Raw genomic sequence first — 20,274 nt, forward strand, 5'->3', positions numbered from 1 at the left:
TTTATTTTATGTGCACGGTGTAAGGAAACGTTAAGTTTTAAGCACTTATTTGTCGATTATCATTACTCTAATGATTTTGTATCATAATAATGAGTTGCTTACTCTTTTCCATTAACAAAATGGTTCAAATGGCTCTGAGCACTATGGGACTTAACATCTATGGTCATCAGTCCCCTAGAACTTAGAACTACGTAAACCTAACTAACCTAAGGACATCACACACATCCATGCCCGAGGCAGGATTCGAACCTGCGACCGTAGCAGTCTCACGGTTCCGGACTGCGCGTCTAGAACCGCGAGACCATTCCATTAACAAATTGACGTATTTGACACAGTACACTACAAACAAAATAAAAAGAAAAGAAAATTGAATCTAAATCGAAAAGTAAGAATTTAAAATATAGAAAAAATTTAAGTATAGTAAATAATTTTTGTAATAATGAATGTTCTTGATATTTCAATTAGCTATGGTGAAAATATTCTGACAGCATATTATATACAGCTTATTTTGCAAAAATGGTAATTCAGAAACCAGCTTTATTACCCATGGATGCATGTAGCTTGAGCGCTTAATTTACGTTGTAACAAAAAGCCTTTCAAAATCAGTTAATGGTGGTGGGTTATTTGGCAAAATTTCAAGTTATTCAGAACGTTAATCTTATTATCAAGTTTTGAACGCGTATGAGAAACATTTTTTATAATTTTTGTTCCGGAAATTATGTATCGGTGTGTGTTTTACCACTTAAAAGTGAAACTGGTCAGAAACAATAAAATATGTAATATATTATTTTGCCCGCTCTACAAACTCGCCAAGTTCCTTCAAGATCGTTTACTGACGCTTGGGAATGTTCCCTCGGTAGTAACATAGATAATGACGCGAGCTTATATCAAACATTATTTTATTCCTCTGCTGAGGAGCAGCGTCAGCTGAGAACAGCAGCACGTGGACGTTTTGTGAGCACTGATGGGTGGGTCAGCGCCCAAACGAGCCGCCCGCCGCCGGCCCAGTCTTCTTCTCACAACGGGCCCGCAGCGCCGCCCGTTAATCGGCTGGCGTTGACGGCGGAACGGGGCCAGCGGTGCGGGCGTGCCGTCTGCTGGGCACTAATTAAGGCCCGGTAGCCGACGGCGCTAGCGTGCCGGGCCGCTACAACATTAAGGGCTGTGCTCGCCGCAGGTGCTGCCGAAAGAGACCGCGTAAGCGGCACCCGCACTTGTAATTACCGAAGTTTACACCAAATGCGAGGTTAATTTGCACTCTCTTGCCTCACGCATCTTTAACAACAGTCAAAAACACTTAATACGAAAACGCTCAACAAAAAAATAAAAACCAGTCCTGACAAAATATTAAGTAAATTCCTATTTTTTCTTGTCTGTCTATGAAAACCTCCTTCCCTTACGATCAATTGCTATCAACTACTAAGTTCTATGGTCTCTTGACGGTGTAAAAAATTTAAGCTTCTAACTCAATGCAATCAAAAAATATAGCTATTTCTGTCAAATACTTTGATACAAACTCACGGTGAAAATCTGTACAGTGTGTTGTAGCTGTCCCCGTTATTGTTGTGGTCTTCAGTCCTGAGACTGGTTTGATGCAGCTCTCCATGCTACTCTATCCTGTGCAAGCCTCTTCATCTTCGGGTAACTACCGCAACCTCCATCCTTCCGAATCCGCTTAGTGTATTCATCTCTTGGCCTCCCTCTACGACTTTTACCCCACCACGCTAACCTCCATTACTAAATCGGCGATCCCTTGATGTCACAGAATGTGTACTACCAATCTATCCCTTCTTCTAGACAGGTTGTGCCACAAATTTGTCTTCTGTCCAATTCTATTCAGTACCTCGTCGTTAGTTGCGTGATCTACACACCTAATCCTGAGCATTCTCCTATACCACCATTTCAAAAGCTTCTATTCTCTGTTTGTCTAAACTGTTTACCATCCATGTTTCACTTCCATACATACCTACACTCTATACAAATAGTTTCAGAAAGGACATTCTGGCACTTTTCTGTACTCGATGTTAACAAATTCCTCTTTTTCGGAAACGCTTTTCTTGGCGTAGCCAGTCTACATTTTATATACTCTCTACTTCGACCGTCATCAGTTATTTTGCTGCCCAAATACCAACACTCATCTTCAGCTTTAAGTGTCTCATTCCCTAATCTAATTCCGCCAGCATTACCTGATTTAATTCGATTACATCATCCTCATTTTGCTTTTGTTGATGTTCATCTTACATTCACCTTTCAAGACGTTGTCTACTCCGTTCAACTGCTCTTCCAAGTCCTTTGCTGACTCTGACAGAATTACAATGTCATCGGTAAACCTCAAAGTTGTTATTTCTTCTCCCTGAATTTTAATTCCTGCTCCAAAATTTTTCTTTTGTTTCCTTTACTGCTTGCTCAATATACAGATCGAGTAACTGCTTCACTCCATTCTCAACCACTGCTTCCCTTTCGTACCCCTCGACTCTTGTAACTGCCATCTCGTTTCTGTACAGATTGTAAATAGCCTTTCGTTCCCTGTATTTTATCCCTGGCACCTTTAGCATTTGAAAGAGAGTATTCCACACAAAATAGTCAAATCTTTCTCTAAATCTAGAAATGCTATAAACGTAGGTTTGCCTTTCCTTAACCTATTCTCTACGAGAAGTCATAGGGCGAGTATTGCCTCGCGTGTTCCTACGTTACTCCGGATCTCCCCGTCCCTATCTATGTGTTTATGCGACCTGCAACGCCTCCAAAATCCAAACTCGAGATTTTCATATTCTCTCGCCAGCTATGTGAAAACTATTACACCTATAGAAATAAATGAGCAGGACCTTTTTGAAGGAAATTTAATATAATTAAATTTTGTACTGCGATACGTTTCCAGTGGAGGCCATGGTTTCCGCATTATTCAAGAAAAACAAATTTAAAGGACACTTTTGTAAGTTTTTCTTGAATAACTCGAATAGTATGTCCTCTAGCATAAACTTACCCAGTATATAGTTTAACTACAATGAATTTAGTACAAAAAGGTCCTGCTCATTTTTTCTAAATTATTAATAGGTTGTGCATAGTGAGGTAGAGAATATAAAAATGTTGCATGTGGTTATCGAAGGCGTTGTGGGTCGCATAAAGTCCATATGTAGGAGCAACTGAATCACCTTGTGTATGAACTATCTATGTATATAATTAAGTTTGTGCGGAATCCTCAGAGTGCAAGTACCAATCAATCTTGCCTAGTAATAAAAACAAATGAAAAATAAAGAAATAAGAAACAGAGTAATTTCAAAAATAATACACACCAAAAAACTGTTGTTCATTTTTTCTTCACAAGCTGAGTATACAAGTCTTCAATGTAATCACCATTATTCTTTGCAACAAAGTGCTTGGGAAGTATTCAGGTAGTAAACGGTACAGCACTCAGTCGCAAATGAAGTTTATTGCTTACAAGTGATTTAGCTTGCATTTATTGCACTGAAGATAACCACACCCTGACCGAAATCTAGATAAGCAATAAACTTCATTTGCGATTGATTGCTGTACCCTTTGCAACTTGAAATGAATATAGTCTCTCGTCACAACTGTTTCTATGGAATCAAACCTAATAAGTCTTGTATTACTGTTAGGGCGCTTCTTTATTGATCGGCCCCAGTACTCTGATCACTGCATCAGGTGAACCTCAATAACGTTTCCCACTGGAGTGGTTTCCTGAGTTTTGGATACAAATCAGAATCTGGTGGGGACTGTTGGGTGAATAGGGAGCTCCCAATCCAAATTCTCCAAAGCTGTGCATACTAGACCGGCAGTATGCAGTCGTGCGTTGTCATGCAGAATAAGTACTCCAGCTTCGAAAGTGTCGAACCTTCTTCAGAGAATCTTTGGCCACAAAACATTTCGTAGAAAGTCCTTGCAATATCACCCTATTACAGTGGTACTCTCGAACACACTCTTGCTATCACTCCATTCTTGTCATAAGCCGTGATCACCATCGGCTTGACTTGGGCTGTTGGCGACGTCTTTTTTTTGGCTGAGGAATTTCAGGATGTTTTCAATGGGAGGACTGAGATTTCAAATCTGGCTCAAAAGTTTCATGTTTCGGCTGAGGCAGCAATCCTGATTAAAAACTGATCTTGCTCATCTCGTAGTGTTGAAGCTAATGTTACGCGATTCCGGTGTGATTTGCTTTTTTTCTTTGCCCATTTTTCGGTGACGTTTCTTTATTGTAGTTTCTCTTTTATGATTCTGAAAACCGAAAAGACAGACATGTTTGGCTAACCTGCAATTTCTTCGCATGTTTTGCGTCGACCTTCTTGCAAAACATTCTCAATAACAACTGCTTAAGTGTAATCTGTTGCACTAACCGGCCGCCCACAGCGTATGTTACCTTCAGTACTTGTCCGGCCTCAGCGGAAACGGAAAGTCCACCGTGACAGTGTGCTTTGATCCTGTACACAATCCGCACAAACGTCAACCACTGTCGTGGATTTGTGTTGGTGTTTCTCCCCGCAAACTTTCAATTTTTAAATAACACTACTCGCCGCCACCTAAGATTTCAGGTGAATCATTTACTCTCTGCATTTAGAATCATAATACCTCACTCTGAACACAAAATGTAATGTTGCTAAAAACATCGGTACAGCTGAAAGTCTGACTCTAGCTTACGCTTCGAGTGCAGGAATCGTTCCCCTGTTAAGTACGCGCATCCGCTCTGTACAGATGTTCTCAAATGTCCCTTGTAATTTGACACAATCACAAAGTTTCGATACGAGTTCACCGTGACTCGTAAGCTTTTCCAGCGAACTTGCTGCTCTTCTCGAGTTTGTAGTCGAAGCTTCAGATCAACTTGAAGATTTGTAGTCGAATCTTCAGGTCAACTTGAAGATTCGGCTGCAAATCTGAGAAGAGTACCATACAAAACTACTGCATTCATTAAATTTTTAATCTAAAGTAATCTGCATAATATATCTGTTTGAACATTTGTAGATATCGTCGGTGACAGCTGAAAACAGTAACTTCGTAGTGAAATTTCGAGCGATTGTGCCGTAAAATGAATTATTTTCGAAACAAGCATTTGAACAATAACGGGCTTGTACAATGCGACTACAATGCTGTTTTTTCCCAAACACTTGCTTTCTGCACTCACGGTGTTATCCAGAGTGTTACTGTTTCTATTTTATTGCTTGTGTTTGTCTGGATACTACCACTATTAAGACGCTTCAGTCAGTTCTATAATACCATGATGGCTTTGTTGAGCTCTCTGAGTTGTGTGTCGGAATCTATGAATTACGCGTCAAACTGTTTTATGTTTTTTCTTTAGTACTGGTGCTGCGATGTTTTTAAGTGCAGCTGTAAAGAAAGCGGTACAAAAAACCGCTGGAGCTGCTTAAGGCAGTGATGAATGGCGGAGGTCGAAAACAGAAATCCGTAAGCGGTTCTTCATCGCTAACTCTACACTGTCGATATTTAATACAGAGAATTACGGCAACTTTTGAGTTAAGACAGGAAAACATGAAAACTGCCAAAACTGAAGGAACAGATACTGCACTGCTTGTTTGGTTCAAGGAACTAGATCTCGGAAAGCTTCCATCAAGAGCTTTGCGGCAGGGAAGAGGTATTGGACTCTCAAAACAAACACATATAGAGCTTCGTGGAAAATCGGACTGGTTGGCTTGTTTCAGCAGAAGCCACGGCGTAGTGCTGAAAAATCTTTGTGGTAAAGCTAACAAAGTTTTACCGACTAAGACTACAAATTAGCTACAGTCTACGTTGTCTTTAATACCAGGACAACATGAGCAGAAAAATGCCTTCAGCGCTGACGAAATTGGCTTATTCTGGTGCAACTTACGGGACAATCATATTCTGTGAGGAAATAAGACAGCTAGCGACTGAAGTAAAACGAGGATCATGAAGCGCAGCTAAATTAAGTCAGGTGACGCTGACGCAATTATATTAGCAAATGAGACTCTACAAGAGGTAGACGAGTTCAGGTAGTGGCCGTTACTTTGGTCTTTGTTCTTAATATGGATCAGCATAGCTGGTAATCGTAATACGCCCGAATTATTCTTAACACAGGTGTAAAAGGACTCACATTTTGCCAAGTCCTGGTTCCAATATTATCTTATTGAGAGATGGATTCTGTAAAACTGTACGTGTGTGTCTTAGTTCGAATGCTCAGATGTTAAAAGTGTTACAAATGTTATTTTTCCAATCTAAGTCCTCAGGTGTTCAAGCCGTCTGTATCTCCAACTATCTGTTAACTTTAATGCACTTTCAGAATAAACAGGCACGGTTTCTCTTCGTTTTTTATGCCAAAGTCAAAGACCTATACGTGATCCGCAATTTATTTCTGTTATATAATTTTAAATATAACTGGTATCGGACATGCCCGAAAGAACAGACACCATTTCTATCCTGCAGCCAATCTGAATCAAGACACAAAGGAATTACAGACATCACCTGCCAGTAGGCACTGATTTATATCAATGGGGCAAGTTGAATATTTGTACTAGAACGGGATTCGAACCTGAGTCTCCTGGCCACTACGCCACCTGAAGACGGTGGCGACCACAACCGCCCGGTCTATCCTAGCACGCCTACAGTCAGACCCAGATCCTCAGCTTATGCTTCACACTACTGACGTAGCGCCCCTGCTCATTGGCCTCATTACTCGCGGCATTTCGCCAAATGCTGCAGGAGCTCGAGATTGGTGGGCATCTGCACTGAAGAGATCATTGGCCGTCTTTGGGCTGATTATATACAGGGTGGTCCATTGATCGTGAGCGGGCCAAATATCTCACGAAATAAGCGTCAAACGAAAAAACTACGAAGAACGAAAGTTGTCTAGCTTGAAGCAGGAAACCAGACGGCGCTATGGTTGGCCCGCTAGATGGCGCTGCCATAGGTTAAACGGATATCAACAGCGTTGTTTTAAAAATAGGAACCCCCATTTTGTTAAATATTTGTGTAGTACCGGTACGAAAAGAAATATGAATGTTTTAGTTGGACCACTTTTTTCGCTTTGTGACAGATGGCGCTGTAATAGTCACAGACACTTGGCTCATGATTTTAGACGAACAGTGGGTAACAGGTAGGTTTTTCTAATTAACATACAGAACGCAGGTACGTTTGAACATTGTATTTCGGTTGTTCCAATGTGATACATGTACCTTTGTGAACTTATAATTTCTAAGGACGCATGATGTTACAGCGTGATTACTTGTAAATACTACATTAATGCAACAAATGCTCAAAATGATGTCCGTGAACCTCAATCTATTTGGCAATACGTGTAACGACATTCCTCTCAACAATGAGCAGTTCGCCTTCCGTAATGTTCGCACATGCATTGACAAGGCGCTGACGCATGTTGTCAGGCGTTGTCGGTGGATCACGAAAGCAAATATCCAATCCACCTGTTATGAGATATGCTATTCAATACCGCTTCAACAGCACGCGAGCTATGTGCCGGACATCCATCATGTTGGAAGTACATCGCCATTCTGTCTTGCAGTGAAACATCTTGTAGTAACATCGGTGGAACATCACGTAGGTAATCACTATACATTGCACCACTTAGATTGCCATCGATAAAATGGGGGCCAATTATCCTTCCTCCCATAATGCCGCACCATACATTAACCAACCAAGGTCGCTGATGTTCCACTTGTCGCAACCATCGTGGATTTTCCGTTGCCCAATAGTGCATACTATGCCGGTTTACGTTACCGCTGTTGGTGAATGACGCTTCGTCGCTAAATAGAACGCGTGCAAAAAATCTGTCATCGTCCCGTAATTTCTCTTGTGCCCACTGGCAGAGCTGTACGCGACGTTCAAAGTCGTCACCATGCAATTCCTAGTGCACAGAACTATGGTACGGGTGCAATCGATGTTGATGTAGCATTCTCAACACCGACGTTTTTGAGATTATCGATTCTCGCGCAATTTGTCTGCTACTGATGTGCAGATTAGCCGCGACAGAAGCTAAAACACCTACTTGGGCATCATCATTTACTGTAGGTCGTGGTTGACGTTTCAGATGGGCTGTACACTTCCTGTTTCCTTAAATAACGTAAATATCCGGCGAACGGTCGGAACACTTGGATGATGATGTCCAGGGTACCGAGCAGCATACATAGCACACACCCGTTGGGCATTTTCATCAGAATAGCCATACCTTAACACGATATCGACCTTTTCCGCAGTTGGTAAACGGTCCATTTTAGCACGGGTAATGTATCACGAAGCATTGCAGTGCCATCTATCACAAAGCGAAAAAAGTGGTCCAACTAAAACAGTCATATTTCTTTACGTGCTACACGAATATGCAATAAAAATGGGGGTTCCTGTTTAAAAAAACGCAGTTGATATCCGTTTGACCTATGGCAGCGGCATCTAGCGGGCGAACGATAATGCCATCTAGTTTCCCCCTTCAAGCTAGACGAGTTTCGTTCTTCGTAGTTTTTTCGTTTGATGCTTATTTCGTGAGATATTTGGCCCGGTCGCTATCTGCCGTCTGTTCTTCTGGACATGTCTGAAGGAACAGACACCATTTTGATTGTGCAGAGTCTATGAATCAAGACATTCCGCGAGTAATGAGGCAGATGAGCAGGGGCACTATGTCGGCAGTGTGTGGTATTAGTTGAGAGTTTGGTTCTGACGGGAGGTGTGCAATGGTAGTCCGAGCGGTCGGGGTCGTCACCGTGCCGGGATGGCGCAGTGGCAGCGCATCTGCCTAGTAAGCATGAGACTCAGGTTCGGATCCCGGTCTGGCACAATTTCTCATTGATATAAATCAGTGCCCACTGATAGCTAATGTCTTTAATTCGTATGTCTCTTGATATAATCTTAACATTTATCTTTTGTGTGTTTTAAAGTCTGAGCTTAACCAAGCAACTGTGTGATGCGTGGACTAACCTCAACCCGGTATCTTAAGTTGGTAATGCATTCCTCTTCAGCTTTCTTGTAATTTTTCTCTACATCTATTAATCAGCTACATTTGCTTGTTACTCTTTGGTGATCTATTCTTTTAAAACTAATACACGTTGCTAACATTCATATTCTTACTGAATTTCAAGGACAATCTGACTTAAACTTTTTCGGGATCTTACAAATTTTCTTAAGTCTTTAAAGCCTCATTCAAATCGTGATTGTTCTAAAGTCAGTTCTGCAAGTAGGAAAAGTAGCTGTTAATAGTTTCTGAGTCGCGCCGGGTAGTCGCGTGGTCTTGGGCGTCTTGCCACGGTTCGCGGGACTCCTCCCGTCAGAGCTTCGAGTCTTCCCTCGGTGTAAGTCGATCTTAGCAGTTTGGTCCTTCAGGAAGTTACCACAAATTTCCAAAATAGTTTCTGAGTAGCTTGAGGGAAAACTTTCAATTGTCTTTGATATTTAAGAAAATGCCAAAAATTGAATGGTGATTAAATAGCTCTAGTGAGTTTAATTACTGCAGTTAATCGTTTAATATTATTTATACACTGAAGAGTCAAGGACACTGGTACAAATGTCTAATATCGTGTAGGGTCCTGTGAGCTCGCAGAAGTTTCGCAACACGACGTGCCATGGACTCTACTAATACCTGAAGTAGTGTTGGATGGAAGAGATACCGGAAATCCTCCAGGACTGTCCATAAATCCGTAAGAGTACGAGGGGGTGGAGGAATCTTCTGAACAGCACGTTGCAAGGAATCCCAGATACGCTCAATAATGTTCCTGTCTGGAGAGTTTGGCGGCCAGCGGAAGTGTTTAAACTCAGAAGTGTGTTCCTGGAGCCACTCTGTTGCAATTCTGAGCGTGTGGGGTGTCGCATTGTCCTGCTGGAACTGCCCAAGTCCGTCGGAATGCACAATGGACATAAATGGATGCAGGTCTTCAGATAGGATGCTTACGTACGTGTCACCTGTCAGAGTCGTAACCAGACGTATCAGGGGTTCCATACCACTCCAACTGCACATGTCCCACACCATTACAGAGTCTCCATCAGCTTGAACAGTCCCCTGCTTGAACAGTCTCCTGCTGACATGCAGAGTCCGTGGATTCATAAGGTTGTCTTCATACTCGTACACGTCCATCCGCTCGATACAATTTGAAACGAGACTCGTCAGACCAGGCAACATGTGTCCAGTCATCAACAGTCAGTCTGCAAGGGTACACGACTGGGCCTTCGCCTACCGGAAGCCCATATCGATGATGTTTGCACTTTGACACTTGTTGATGCCTGAGCACTAAAATCTGCATCAGTTTGCGAAAGGGTTGCACTTCTGTCACGTTCAACGATTCTCTTTAGTCGTCGTTGGTCTTGTTCATGCAGGATCTTTTTCCGGCCGCAGCTAGGTCGGAGATCTGACATTATACCTGATTTCCGATATTCACGGTACACTCGTGAAATGGTCATACGGGAAAATCCCGGCTTCATCACTACCTTAGAGATGCTGTGTCCCATGACTCGTGCGCCGACTGTAACACCACATTCAAACTCACTTGCCATCGTAGCAGCAGTAACCGATCTAACAACAGCGCCAGACACTTGTTCTCATATAGGCGTTGCCGACCGCAGCACCGTATTCTGCCTGTTTACATATCTCTGTATTTGAATACACATGCCTATACTAGTTTCCTTCAATGTATTATTTAAGACCGCTGACGCAAAGCAGACAGTTTAAAAGTTCGTTTTTTTATATATACTCAGCACCTTACAACCCCGGATCCATGCTCCCTGTCATTTCTGATGCTATTACCTTATTGTCAGTTCTTATAATTTTCTATTAAAATGGTTCAAATGGCTCCGAGCACTATGGGACTTAACATCTGTCATCAGTTGCCTAGAACTTAGATCTATTTAAACGTAACTAACCTAAGGACAACACACACATCCATGCCCGTGGCACGATTCGAACCGGCGACCGTAGCGAATTTTCTATTACATATGGTGACTATACATTACTAGTCGGATCACTAACCTATATTGGACATTGTCGGATAAGGAACAAAAATATGGCCTTGCTGAGTGCACGATCCTAACATTCGTCATAAGTGACCTGAATAAACCACGGAACACCCTAATCAGTAAGAAAGGGCGGCGGTTTGAGCCCTACTTACAGCAATATTGAATCAGTTCCTTAACGTCCCCGCCTCTTCGCTCGCCAGTAGCATTCCAAAACACACAGCTTCTACTCCCTAGTTTCTATCCCTAGTCGTTACCCAAAGATTTAGTTGACAGTAAAGAGATGTTCTGCATCAGAAATGCTCAGCTAAGGAGCAGCACAATCTTGACGACCAGTGGATCTTTACACTCCGACCGGAGCAACAGCGATAATGTCTAGAGCCTGAAAATATATAGCGGTACGCTCTCTCAACAACTGCTTCCGTTCTGGCAGAATGTCGGCACTTTAGAGAGGGCGAGCGCGGCCGTTATTTTGATTGGTGGCCACTTCTTCAGTCCGCTCTCCCACAGTGAAGGTGTTTGCTGATTTGATTACTTCCGGCGTACGAGCTATGTTGTACACTGGCACCATAAGGAGGAGCAATACAAAGAAACTTCCCTTCGACTCCGTCTAGCAATAGCTTAGGTAACATTTTGCAACTGTACTGTGTCTGGAACGGAGAACAGGAAAAAGTTGACGAGAGAGAGAGAGAGAGAGAGAGAGAGAGAGAGAGAGAGAGAGAGAGAGAGAGAGGTGGTTAGTATGGAGAAGGAGTTGGTGGTAGTAGTTTAGATCGACTATCCTGGCTGATTAAAAGCATGTACCAGACCCCGGAATTTTGTCTTTTGGGGAGACTGCTCTCACCGACTGAGGTATCTCGGCAGAAAAACTTGCAATGTCCCTGCCTACCCTGAAACGCAATCACGTACCTTAGCTACTTGTTGTTAAACGGTATGGTCCAATTGGAAATGAGTGTGATTTTGTTTTGCTTGAAGACATGGATATGATTTTTTTGTGGTATCACATACACATAGTCAAAGAGCTTTCTACCAAAATCGATAAAACTCCACTCTGCATCATTTTAAATTACACCGCGTGAAAGGAATTGCCAGTCTGTAGGGGCACACGCTGTTTTTTTATGATGAGTGTATTTTTTTTCACTTATAAGGAACGATAGCGACATGGACTGCGATAAGTAGGGCCCGGATTTTAATGGCCTAAAACAGCGAAATATGCAAGTATTTATGACCTAAGAAATACAACATGATTTTATATAAGTTTATTTAAAACACAATTGTCGATTTTTGTATATATCATCGAATACAAAACACACTTCTGAGCAAACGATGAGTATACTACTTACTTTTGCAGTGTTTAAAACTAATTAGCACTTGAAACTTCCTGGCAGATTAAAACTGTGTGCCCGACCGAGACTCGAACTCGGGACCTTTGCCTTTCGCGGGCAAGTGCTCTACCAACTGAGCTACCGGAGCACGACTCACGCCCGGTACTCACAGCTTTACTTCTGCCAGTATCCGTCAGAAGAGCTTCTGTAAAGTTTGGAAGGTAGGAGACGGATACTGGCAGAAGTAAAGCTGTGAGTACCGGGCGTGAGTCGTGCACCGGTAGCTCAGTTGGTAGAGCACTTGCCCGCGAAAGGCAAAGGTCCCGAGTTCGAGTCTCGGTCGGGCACACAGTTTTAATCTGCCAGGAAGTTTCATATCAGCGCACACTCCGCTGCAGAGTGAAAATCTCATTCTGGCAATTAGCACTTATTTTTGAAATATCTGCGAGTGTCTGAAAAAACAAGAAGTACAGTGAAAACAGTAAAACTTGTCCAAACAATAAAACCATGATTTCACTAGTGCACACTAGTCATTTAAAGCGTTCCAAATTAATTAAATAAGTCGTAAAATTTCAGTTTCTGCAGAACTGCACTGGATCACAAAGAGCATTTACAGGTTTTAAAATGGTTCAAATGGCTCTAATCACTATGGGATTTAACATCTGAGGTCATCGCTCCCCTAGACTTAGAACTACTTAGACCTAACTAACCTAAGGACAGTACATACATCCATGGCCGACGCAGGATTCGAACCTGAGACCGTAGCGAGCGCGCGGTCCCGGACTGAAGCGCCTAGAACCGCTCGGCCTCGCTGAGGATAGTTCTGTACCTGGTAAGGCTCCTCTCCACACCACAGGACGTCGTAGGAGGCGAGGTCATTGCTGGACAGCTTTGATTCATTGCCGTCAAATGTTGTGGCAGTTCCAGAACGACTGTCACTAATTTTGCACAGGATTCCGCCGGGAACACTTTGCAATTTTTTATTGTAGCCTTCTTTTGAAAATGAGTATATTTGCTGAGATAGCTGTGTAAACAGAATTATTGGATTCTTATTTTGGGTAACATGTGTTGCCATCCTTAGAACCGTAAAAACCCGGCAGTGGTAAATACGTCATACAGTGCTTACACCACTCTGTCACATTAGGACTATACAGTACGCATAAAAGGGTCGAGGCATTATAATGACATGCCAGGTGTTGTGCATATACAATTGTGAACACGAACATGTGCTTCGAGGCACAAAGCCACATTTGGCTGCGACAGTGTGTGTGTGTGTGTGAGAGAGAGAGAGAGAGAGAGAGAGAGAGAGAGAGAGAGAGAGAGAGAGGGGGGGGGGGGGGAGGAGGGACTGAGAGGGAGAAAGCTCATAACATCAAAGTGCCATTATCTCTGTCCTACCTTCCAAGGCCTTAGAGCGCCTGTGTACCGAGCATTAGCCACGTACAGGTAATTGCAATCCAAAGAAGAAGAAATAATTCTTCGGAAGATGGCATGGCATGACAATAAATTACTAAAAGTTTAGTGTTAAATATTACGTAGACAACGGAACTGAAACGTTATATCTTGTTTTAACGCATATCATCTTGTCATTTTGTACATTACGGTATGCAGTAGCCTTTCTTAGGCATTTTCTGGCTTAAATTAACTTTTTTTTTTTCTTTTAGAATGTGTTCCGGTAACACTACATGCAGGAGTCTTATGGCTTTTCTTCGAGCTTTCACAAAGGTAAAAGTTACACTCCTGAACGTGTGCTACAGCAGAAAGTTCATAAATTGCAAGCAGCCTTGCGAACAAAATGCGTGAGATGTGGAGAATACGTCCAGTATTTCCGCGAGGTGTATTTTGACCTACACGAAAGGATTCACGGTGCGAGATAACAACTCTGTAAAGTGGAAATTAACATTATCAAGGAAAGAGTATAGAAGTCACAACAGTTCACAACAGCCTTGAGCATGTGAATGCCTCAGATCCTCGGTAGGATCGCGAGCAATGATGAAAGAGGAACACAACTCGCAATTAGACAGGCGGCAGAGGACGTGCTTCCGAAGTATTACAGCTACTAGAAGCTTGCTTCCACGCAGCTAAACAAGTTTAGTCCGTCCTTTTCATTCGACCCTTACTAGAACAGTTAATATCATCCTCGGCGCCATTTGTGTGTCCCCAGCCACTAAACAATTTTCCTAGATGTTGACGTACTTTCCCGGCAGCTTTGAGAGATAGGGAGGAGTTTCTTTATTCAGAAAGGTCTGAGAAACGAGTACAGGGAAGAAGAGTGGATTTTTTATGGTCTGGGAGGCAAATATAGACACGGAGGGAGATGAGAGGAGAGAGAGAGAAAGTGGAAATTAATTTCATGCCGGGAAACAGTGCTGACGGCGGATTCGCTGTAACGAGTTCTGAGTTTGCTCTGGTCGCACGGAAACCGTCACAGCCTTCCCTCTTCTCCTCCCCCCCCCCCCCTTTCGCCCAGCAACCGCCGCCTCTCAATGAGACATAGGTGCAAAGAAACGAATGAGCTGAAGTCGGGACGAGAGCCACACATTATGAACGAAACACGTACAGACACTCCTCGGGAAACAGAGGCTCAGAGACTGTTTTGATATAACACAGTCATCAGTTACAATAACACCTACTGTTTTGAAGATGATTTGTGTCTTAAACACCAACTTCGGCTAAAAATTTCGGAGGTTGGTCATAGCAACTCCTTTTTAGTATTTTGATGTAAGAGACCTGTGGACTCTGGTGGCTCGCAACATAGTAATACTATGAGGTAACGAGTCATTTAGCGATATGCTCATGTCCAGATGGAGGTAGTGTAGCATAAACAAGGTACAAAAGGGCAGTGCATTAATGGAGCTGTAATTTATACTCAAATAATTCATGTGAAAAGGTTTCCGACGTCAATATGGCCGCACGATGGGAACTAACAGACATAGAATGCGAACTGGTAATTGGAAATAGACGCATGGACATTTCCATTTCGGAAATCGTTAGGAAATTCGATATTCCGATATCCACAGAGAATGAAGAGGGCGCCGAGTAATTTCAGACGGATAATGCAGTGGCCGATGGCCTTCGCTTAACGACCGAGAGCAGCGTCGTTTCCGTAGAGTTGTCAGTGCAAGCGGATGAGCGACACTGCATGAAATGACCACAGAAATCCATGTTAGACATACGACGAACGTATTTGCTAGGATAGTGCGGCAAAATACGGCGTTAATGCTCCCAGGCAGCAGACGACCGATGCGAGTTTCTTTGATAACAAAACGACATCGCTTGCAGCGTCTCTCCTGGGCTCGTAACCATATCTTTCTGACCCTAGACGGCTGGAAAACCGTGGACTGTGCAAATAACTCCCGATTTCAGTTGGTAACAGGTGGTAGTAGAGTTCAAGTCTGGGACAGGTCTCACGAAGACACGGATCCAAATTATCAAAATGGCACTGTGCAAGCCGGTGGTGACTCCATAATGGTGTGGGCTGTGCTGGATAACAATATGGCAATTCACTGGGCCACAGTTGTTCGCATTTGGTTTAAAGAACATTCTGGACAATTTGAGTGAATTATTTGGCCATCCAGATCGCTCGACATGAATCCCAACGAACATTTGTGGGACCTAATCGAGACGTCAATTCATGCACAAAATCCTGCACCCACTACTCTTTCCCAATAATGAACGTCTATTGAAGCAGCAAGGCTCAGTATTTCTGCAGGGAACCTCCAAAGACTTGTTGAGTCCACGCCACGTCAAGTTACTGCGCTACGCCGGACAGCAGAAGGTCCACAACGGTATTAGCAGTTATCCCTTAACTTTTGTCACCTCGGTGTCATGTATGACTTATTAGGTATGTTACCGCAATTACCTTCGTTTCTGCAAAAATACCTTCAAGGTAGTGAAGAAAGCATGTACTATTCAATCACCAAAACATTCAACACAAAACTTAGAGTAATGTAATAACCCTAGGACAGATGTGAAAGTACGCTGATGTGGTTGCGTTCTTTTATTGCAATCGAGTAAACTCATACACGAGCTGCATGTTGGCCAACTAATCAATCAACATATCCATTGTTAAAGTACAACTATCGACCTGGGGCTCCAACGGCAAAACGCGTGCCTGGAAACCGAAAGGTCGCGGGACAGAACCCCAGGCGGATCACGTAAATTTTCAGGCTGCCTTTAATCTAGTCTTTACTTCTCAATGATGCGGAGAACCGCCAGGAAAATGACACGCGGTGCTGATTCCAGTTAACTGGAACAGATTTGAAACACCCAAGTAGCCGCACTTGCGTCCAATTGAAAGACTTGCACTCGGCCTTTGAGTCGTACAAAGTTATTGTACATTTACGAACAACTAACACTTTCGGAAAAGCAAGCCACAGGCAGAACCGCGTGTACTCAGTGCAAGTTTGAGGGCGAAGAATAAAATGCGCATTAGCTGGTATGAATAGCAAGTACCATTAGTGAATGGAACAAGACTGTTTCCAAGCGTGACACAATACAAACTGTAAACATTTGCACAGTTGTTCGGATTTTTTTTAAACGAATAAAGAGGTAATTCGACACAAAAAAATCAAATGGAATCGACTCACTGGACAGAGCGGGTACCTTATACCAAAATACTCAAAAAAGATTGTTGGACAATGTCTATTGGGTTGGTGCATAAGTTAGTGGTATTTATCCACAGTCTTAATAAATACAACAGATACACATAAGAGAGACTTTAGTCATCAGTAATATACTCTCCTTGACACTTTACAACAATCTACCACCACCGAGACTGTATAAATCGCGTGATTTTGAGGCGAACAACTCTTCAAGCCATGTTCGGAGCTAATTTGCACCCGGAAACGAAGTTCCTTGAAGATTGTTCGATATGAAGCGTAATAGGTGAAAATTTGAAGGCGCAAGATCAAATGAGTCAGATGGGTGCGGAATGACTTCCCAGTGTTCTTTTGTCAGTCTAGCAGCATACGGGCGGGCATTATCGTCGAGTAGCATCACTTCACGCAGACTTTCTGATCTTTGTTCTTGGACTGCGTCTGCACGACGTCTCAATTGTTGACAATGAATGCCACCTGGTTGGCTCTGAGCACTATGGGACTCAACATCTGCGGTCATCAATCCCCTAGAACTTAGAACTACTTAAACCTAACTAACCTAAGGACATCACACACACCCATGTCCGAGGCAGGATTCGAACCTGCGACCGTAGTGGTCGCGCGGTTCCATACTGAAGCGCCTAGAACCGCTCGGTCACACCGGCCGGCTGAGTGTCAGTAGTGACGGTTACAGCTCTGGGAAGTAGTTCGTAGTACACCACACTGTCACTGCTCCACAACATGCGCGCGGGTCTTTGTACGGCGGGCTACTGCTTTATTTGAGCTCAATCATTCCTTTCTTTCCCTAACGTTAGCATAAAGATACAGTTTCCTCTCACAAGCAACGATGCAGGATAGGAATGGTAGATGTTGTTCACGAGTCAATAGATGACGAGCAGGCACTTCTGATTTTCGTGATTTTGCATGGAGCACGTGGTACCCATAAACCCGATTTTTGAACTTTCCCCTTTGCATGCAAACGTCACACGACGGTGGAATAACCACAGTTCATAACACTTGCTAGTTCTCAAGTACACTGACGTGCATCATTGTGGATTAATGCGTTTAAACGATCTTCATCAAACCTCGAAGGTCTTCTTAAATGTGGAGAGTCCATAATGTCAAAACGATCCTCCTTAAAACGAGAAACTCATTTTCCTGCCGTGCTCTGTTAGCCCCATACACGGCGCAAATAAATGTTTGTGGCTGCCTCCGCTGCTGGCGCCCCTCTACTGAACTCAAACAGAAGAATACGTCGGAAATGTTCCGATTTCTACACTTCACGTTCCATTTTCTAGTGTCCACAGTTCCACTCAGTATCTCCAAATGATAAAATGGCAATATGTAAACTCAAATAGTAACACTGAACAACAAATAAAAAATGACAATCGATTAATAAACTCTTAGAAACTGGAATACCAACATGCAAAACAAGAACTCTACGAACTTATGCACCGACGTAATAATTCTGCCCAGTCTATGGTTGAGGAAGCAGTCCGCCAGATTACATAACGCACAGTAGAGCAGCAACCAAATAAACAAAATCTAATGGGACATCTCTCTTTGAAAACATTCATTTGAATATTTATATGGGGCAGTCAAATGGAAACGATACATCTCACTATTTCAAAAGTAACAGCCATAACTGTTAACGCATTTTATCCCAATGTGAGACAAGATGTCTTCATTGAAAATGTTTGCGGTTGCCTGCGGAACCATGACTGTATTCAGGCGTGCATCTCTTCGTCCAAAGCAAATCGGTGGCCACGAATGTTTTCTTTGGGGTTTCAATAAATATGAAAATAGCGTGGAAAGAAATCGGGACTGAATGAACGACTGTAAGAGTTTCCTAGCCGAACTTATTCACTAGAAATAATTCTGGTAACATGTGGGCATGTTATGGAAGCATTCCCGTCATTTGAATAAATGATGAGAAGCTCTTCACTCTGCATTTTGTCAGTGACCAAGTCACTTTTATAGAGGATGACGATGTTAAAATGAACTACACGGTTAGAAAGTAGCACAGAGATTATCAGAAGTGAAGTTTAACCATTAATATAGAGAAAACAGAATATTTGCTTACGGGAGTAGAGGTTCAAGACCTAAGACTTATAGTAGTAACGTCTATGTGCCCTATAAATAACTGTGAATCATTTTTATCAAAAATGGATCCAGTAAAACCGAGGTATTAAGAAAATTGGCCAAAGTAGACAAACAACCAAAAATTTCAATGGAGTTTTACGGAGCATATATAATAGATGAGAAATGAAGATTAGGATATTTGAAACTATTGCAGAAACGTGGGAAGTAACAGAAACAATTATGAGGAACTTACTGCCAATGAACATGGGATTTTGAAAGTGTCGCTGTAGTTTGACATTAAGAGACAAATTTAAAAAACGCAGACATATCTGAGATCTACATCTACATACACATTCCGCAGGCCGCCATATGGTGCATGGTGGAAGATACTTTGTACCACTACAAGTCGTTTCTTTTCCTACCAGTTTCTCTTGACGGGACATACACAACTGTTGATATCCAACATCATCAGAAATATAATCTGTTACAGTTGTAAAAACTTTTGTTTCCTAAAACAAAAGCACAACTCGGTTTCGGAACCTGTGTCCCTTCTTCAGGTGCACATAAAATGCGAGTCCATGAAAATCTAATAACAGAGGTTAAATTAGGTTACATGCACCTGAAGTGGGCACAGGCTCGCAACGGGGTTCTGTTTTCCTTTTAGCGAATAAAAATTTTTACAATTGTCGCGGATCTTTTCACTGATGATTTCCTTTCCTGTCCCATTCGCAAATAGAGCGAGGGAAAAACGACTATGTGCGTCCTTACGAGTCCTAACTTCTCTTATCTAATCTGTAAAATCGTTGTGCACTCAGCTTCAGACGCCGGTTTTTTTCAACTTTCTCAGAAGTGTTTCGCGAAAAGAACGTCACACTCCCTCCAGTGATTCCCATTTGAGATAGCGAAGCATCTCCGTACTACTCGTGCGTTGGTCGAACCTACCGGTAACAAATCTAGCGACTCGCCTCTGAATTAATTCGGTGTCTTCCTTCAATCCAACCTGCTGAGGATCCCAAACACTCGAGCAGAACTCAAGAAGGGTCGCACTGGTGTCCTATACGCGATCTCCTTTACAAGTGAGCTACAATTTCCTAGAATTCTTCCAATAAGCCGAAGTCGACCATTCGACTTTCCTACTAGTTTACTTACGTGCTCGCTTTGCAACGTTACGGTTAGATAGACAATTGATGCGACTGTGTGAAGCAGCACATTACCAGCGCTCTATGCGAGCGTTACGCCACTGGTTTTCATACTCATCTGCATTAACTTATATTTTTCTACATTTAGAACAAAATGACACCAACTAGAGATTTTGCCTGCGTCATCTAGTTTCGCCCTACCAT

The 20,274-nt window shown here is 42.7% G+C and overlaps 1 protein-coding gene and 2 non-coding genes across 3 annotated transcripts in view; 1 reads left to right on the forward strand and 2 right to left on the reverse strand.

The window, feature by feature from the left end:
- The window catches only part of LOC126278177 (polypeptide N-acetylgalactosaminyltransferase 2), a 1,159,679-nt gene that overhangs the window by 568,864 nt on the left and 570,541 nt on the right, over window positions 1–20,274 (reverse strand). The window lies entirely within an intron of this gene.
- Trnas-cga (transfer RNA serine (anticodon CGA)) lies at window positions 12,326–12,400 on the reverse strand. The gene has a single exon. It is a non-coding gene; the product is annotated as a tRNA-Ser (tRNA).
- On the forward strand, window positions 12,525–12,599 carry Trnas-cga (transfer RNA serine (anticodon CGA)). The gene has a single exon. It is a non-coding gene; the product is annotated as a tRNA-Ser (tRNA).

The sequence above is a fragment of the Schistocerca gregaria genome, chromosome 6 (genome assembly GCF_023897955.1).
Source record: "Schistocerca gregaria isolate iqSchGreg1 chromosome 6, iqSchGreg1.2, whole genome shotgun sequence".
Taxonomy (NCBI): Eukaryota; Metazoa; Arthropoda; class Insecta; order Orthoptera; family Acrididae; genus Schistocerca; species Schistocerca gregaria.